This window comes from Mastomys coucha, unplaced genomic scaffold, assembly GCF_008632895.1.
Source record: "Mastomys coucha isolate ucsf_1 unplaced genomic scaffold, UCSF_Mcou_1 pScaffold21, whole genome shotgun sequence".
Classification (NCBI taxonomy): Eukaryota; Metazoa; Chordata; class Mammalia; order Rodentia; family Muridae; genus Mastomys; species Mastomys coucha.
In genome coordinates this window covers 139,261,323-139,266,608 of record NW_022196904.1, presented here as the reverse complement: position 1 = coordinate 139,266,608, position 5,286 = coordinate 139,261,323, and the positions used below count along the sequence as shown (strand labels likewise).

At 38.2% G+C, this 5,286-nt stretch overlaps 1 pseudogene; it reads left to right on the top strand.

Moving 5' to 3' along the window:
• Window positions 1-434: 434 nt before the first annotated feature.
• The window catches only part of LOC116101399, a 14,006-nt pseudogene continuing 9,154 nt past the window's right edge, over window positions 435-5,286 (top strand).

Genomic DNA, 5,286 nt, shown 5'->3' with positions numbered 1-5,286 from the left:
AAAAAAAAAAAAAAAAAAAAAAAAAGAAAAAAAAAAAGAAAGAAATGTTCAACATCCTTACTCATCAGGGAAACGCAAATTAAAACAACCCTAAGAGTCTTAGTTTTTGTTGTTGTTTTTTGTTTTTTTATTTTTGTTTTGAGACATTTTTTGGTCTTTATTTTGCACTCCAGATTTTATCCCCCTTCCACCCTCCACCTGTTCCATATCCCATACCTCCTCCCCACTTCCTATATCCAGGAGAATGTCCCCACAACCCATCCTCAAACCCCCACCCAATCAGACTTCTAAACTCCCTGGGGCCTCTAGTCTCTTGAGAGTTAGGTGAATCTTCTCTTACTGAACCCAGACATGGCAGTCCTCTGCTGTGTATGTGTTTGGGAAGTCATATTAGCTGGGTTATGCTGCCTGTTTGGTGGTCCAGTGTTTGAGAGATGTCGGTTGTTCAGGTTAATTGAGACTGCTGATCCTCCTACAGGGTCACCCTCCTCCACATCTTTTTCCAGCCTTTCCCTAATTCAACCACAGTGGTCAGCAACTTCTGTCCATTGGTTGGGTGCAAATATCTCCATCTGACTCTTTCAGCTGCTTGTTGGGTCTTCTGTAGTGCGGTCATGATAGGTCCCTTTTGTGAGGGCTCCATAGCCCAGTAATAGTGTTAGACGTTAGGACCTCCCCTTGAGCTAGACTAACATCAAGGGCCTTTTACTGTGCCTTATTTTCCTCTGGCTCCTCTCCATTTCCATTACTGCAGTTCTTTCAGACAGGAATCTATCACAAGTGGGAAGGGAGGGGGGACCCAGGAGAGAAAGTATTCAGGAGGTGGGCATGTGGAGAGGGGAACCTGATCTGGTATTGGGTGAAGGAAAAGGACTGAAGCCCTGAGGACCAGCAGAAATAATAGAAACAGTCAACCTTGGGAGGTAGGAGGTTGGGGGGACCCTCCAGAATGCACCAGAGACCTGGGAGGTGAGAGACTCTCAGGACTCAAAGGGAGGGACCTTAGATTAAATGCCCTACAGTAGGGAGAGGGAACTTATAGAGCCCAACTCCAGCAGGAAGACAGGGCATCATGTGATAGAGGGGGCTGCCATCCCACAGTCAAAAATGCTGGCTAGTCTTATGACATCCTGACACACTAACAAGAGGAATATGAAAGGAGGGAACCTTACTAGGAAAAAATGTCTCTATCAGTTCTGATTGTAAGCATTTTCTACATTAGTAATGGATTGGGCAAGAGTCCAGGCCATTGTGAGTGGTTATATCGCTGTACTAATGGTCTTAATTTCTATAAGAAAGCAAGTTGAACAAGCCATGGAAAGCAAGCCACTATGTAGAACTCCTCCATGGCCTCCACATTAGTGTCTGCCTCCAGGTTCCTGCTCTGTTTGATTTCCTGACCTGTTTGCTCTTTGTGATGAACAGCCATGTGGGAATTTGGACTGAATAAATGCTTTCCTCCCCAACTTGCTTTTCAGTCAGTATTTTGTTGCAGCAATAGAAACCCTAACTAAGACAACTTGGTACTAGTGACAAACCTGAGCCTGTTTGGGGAATGATGATTGAAGGACTTTGGAAATTTGGTGTAGTAAATCCATTCAGGTTTAACAGTGGATTGTCTTATAGGAGCTGAGGAAGAAAAGAATGCTGAGAGAGGTACAGAAGTTTCAGGTTTGGGTTGAGAGATTTCAGAAAGAAACAAAGACTCTACTTGCCTTTTTGTTGAATGATCTATGGTTCTAGTTAGCTAGTGCTGAAGAATCATCTGTGATTAACAAGATATCATAACTAATAAAGCAGAACTTTTCATTTTGTGTGAGATATTCAATGGCTGCAGCTAAGAATTTAGAAGTGATTAAGAAGAGACCAGCATCATTGAGGTGAACTAATCTTGTATGTGTTTCCTGAGGGTCAGCATACAGAAACTGTGTTCCAGAAGTGACAAAGGTTGTACCTCATGCTGGCAGCTAAGCTTGTAGTATAAGAATCACCCAGGTAGTTTTGGTTTTGGAGACATTAAGGAAGTCATGGAAAGCAGCTGAGGAATGGCACCATGTAAGGCTAAGGGAGCCTATTGGTGAAAGTGCAAACTCAGTGGCAGTTGAAGGCCCGGAACTGAGGTAATCATTTAGAGAACTTAAGGTTTAGGACTGTGAGAGGCTATTGTTGAAAGTACAGCCTAATTGTTACAGAAAAACCAAGGATTTGGGATGTTAGTACCATGGGATGTCCAGTAAAAGCAGCAGCAGCAGCAGCAGCAGCAGCAGCAGCAGCAGCAGCAGCAGCAGCAGCAGCAGCAGCAATATATTAGAGCCAGGTGGATCCTAGAAGACAAGTGGTTCTCTATGCTGCAAAGGGCAGAGCTGGAGAGGTGATTCAAGTTCTTCAGAGGAGCCCAGAAGATCATGAGTGAATCCTAGATAATTGGACTTTCAGATATTTATATTGTTGAAGTTTGGTTTTGCTTGGTTCAAACTCTGATTGTGCCTTGTTCTTCCCTCTTAGAGTTACAAAGTATTTTAATTTTGATTTTTTTACAGGAACTGACAGCTGAAAATTTTTGAACATTTAAAGAGATTTTTGCATGTTCAGAGAGAGTGCATATTTTAAAGAGACTGAAATTTTTTAAGGAAAATATTCTGATAATTTACTGAAGGTTTGTAAAGAAAAGTACACATAAACTTCACATTCAGAAAATTTCTACAGTGCAACATTGAATGGCCATAATTATCTCCAAGGGAGAAAGTCCCTAAACTTTAGAATAATCACATTGATTACTTGAGTACAATGCTTTACTTGTGTACAAGACATGCAATGCTATACAGACACTGTTTTTGTTTCTAGGACAACATGTTTGTGGATTGTAAATGGTAAAATAATTACATAACATATTCAATATATTGCATCATACCATTATAACAGTAATATTCCACTCATAAATGATTTCAACAGATAATCAGCACAAGCCATTATATAGGCAAATTCTTTATTTCTTTGTCTTTAGGAAGCATAGAACTGGAAGACCCTGTTGTCATTGATGATGAGCACATGGGAGCTGAATGCAGGAAAACAAGATGCCAGAAGGGCAGGAGTGTTTACTCCCCACAGCCAGTTTTTCAGCAAGAATCATCCAGAGTGTCAAACTAATGTACACAAAATAGAAAGCAATAACAAAAGCCAGAGGAATTAGTATGAGATATATAGCTCTGTCTTGTTGGGAACCATTGGAAGAGAGATAGTAGCTATGAATTTGTTGGGCTCTATTCTGGTGTCTGTAAAGCACTATTCCCACAAACTCACTTTACAAGAACAATGGAATAAAATTCTTCATGTTAGGGGGAAAGTAGAAGAGTGTATATTATGAGACAAGTACCTAACATTGTCCAGGATCAATACACATAGTTCCTTTCTACCCTGAGATTTTTCCATTCAATAGACCATTAATAACAAATGGAAGAAACAAATCCTTCCAGAGATTTAAGAACCAGGTTAAGAGACAACAGTAATAGGTAACATTACAGGGACTTTTCCAAACGATCTATTCTGCATCTCATTCTGTCCGTTGGTCTTTCTAGTTGTCTGCTCCCCCGATCCATCTCTACTTTCTCTGTGGGAGTCTTGTCCAACAGGACTCTATCCTGTGTCATATAAAGGATATATTATTATATTATATTACTATATCACACAGAATTAGCAACTTAAATTTTAATGAAATTGAATGGAAATTCTTCCTTGTTGGTACAAAAACTTTATGTATCTGGTACTTATTTTCCTTGTTGGTTACTTTCTCAATACAATAATCAAAATTCCTGGCAGGAACAGGTTAAAGCAAAGAATATCAGGTTGGGTCATAAATTCAAGAAGTTCAATCAATTACAGTAGACAGAATATGGCAGCACTTGGAAATATGAGTGTTTGCAGCAGAGGAGTCTTACATCATAGGAGACAGGACACATGATTGATATTGAGGGTCAGACCATAAGTGACCTATGTGGCAGGAAGAACCTACCTCCAAAAGGGTTATCACTCTCTGAAATATCAACACCAGTTTTCTGAAGTGAATCTAAGAGATGTAAATCTTAGTATCATCCTCAACTAAATTGTAGGCATCATGAAGACTCAGTAACATGTTTTGCTTTAAATAGCATGAGATATAAATTAAAAGAAAGAATCTTTGCAAAGAATTATTTTTTGAGTCTATTTTCAGTAACTATGAACTAGTGAAAACCAAAGATCATTTCCTTTAGCAATTAACTTCAATGTTCTATGTGAAATTTTGGATCATAAGTTAAATAGTTCCTCAGTTATTTTTCTTCTTTATCTTTAACTCCAGCTCTGAGAACTCTTTCAATATACTATTGTCACCTAATTCCTTTATATAATATGCCTTTACTGTAGAAATTCCCTGAGCATCCTTTGTGCCTTGGGATTTTATTTCACTTTAATATTTGACTCTAAATGTATCTTTAGTATTCAAATTTTTGGTACATAGAAGCAGTAATTAGTAATTATTGATCTGCTCTTCTACAAGTGTCCAGAATACCCCAGCTAATCATTTTGTTACAACTAAACAGACTGTTGGTTTTATTTTCAGTTTGTAAAAATAAGTATGAAGGAACTTGAGGCATCAAAGCCAAAATCTTCTCCAAGAGACTTGTTCCACATATCCATCCTATGTAAGCAGCTATGTCTTCTCGCCTTTGTGAAGTAGGCTCTCAATGTTCCTATTGAAACAGTGCAGAGTTACATTTTCTTACTGACAGATTTGAAGTATAATATAACAATTTCTGTAGCTAGAAGTAGTGAAAGGTTTTGAGTTTAGCAATACAGGACTTGCTGTATGATGATTAGTGTGTGCATCCAAATGCTCTGCCAGGCTCACAACCACAGACTGATGCTGAGAATGCCTATCATGGTGTAAACTTGGATGTTGTTACTGATCATTTGTCTGCTTCCATTTCAAAGACGACGGAAATTCTAATATATATTAAATAAATACATTCAAGTCATGAACATGTATAGACATAAAGATGTAACCTTCACACAGGTCAATTTACAGAATATTATCCTAAGTACTGATGGGACCCATCATGTATACTACAAACCCATTAACACTTTTCAAAACTTCAAGAGTGATTATATGTTCCCACATTACACAATTACTTTATGGTAAAAAATTATCTCCTATAAGTAAATAATTCAAAAAAGACAAGATATCTTCATAGTGAAACCACTAAACAATGTCTTCTTCTTCTTCTTCTTCTTTTTTTTTTTTTTTTTTTTTTT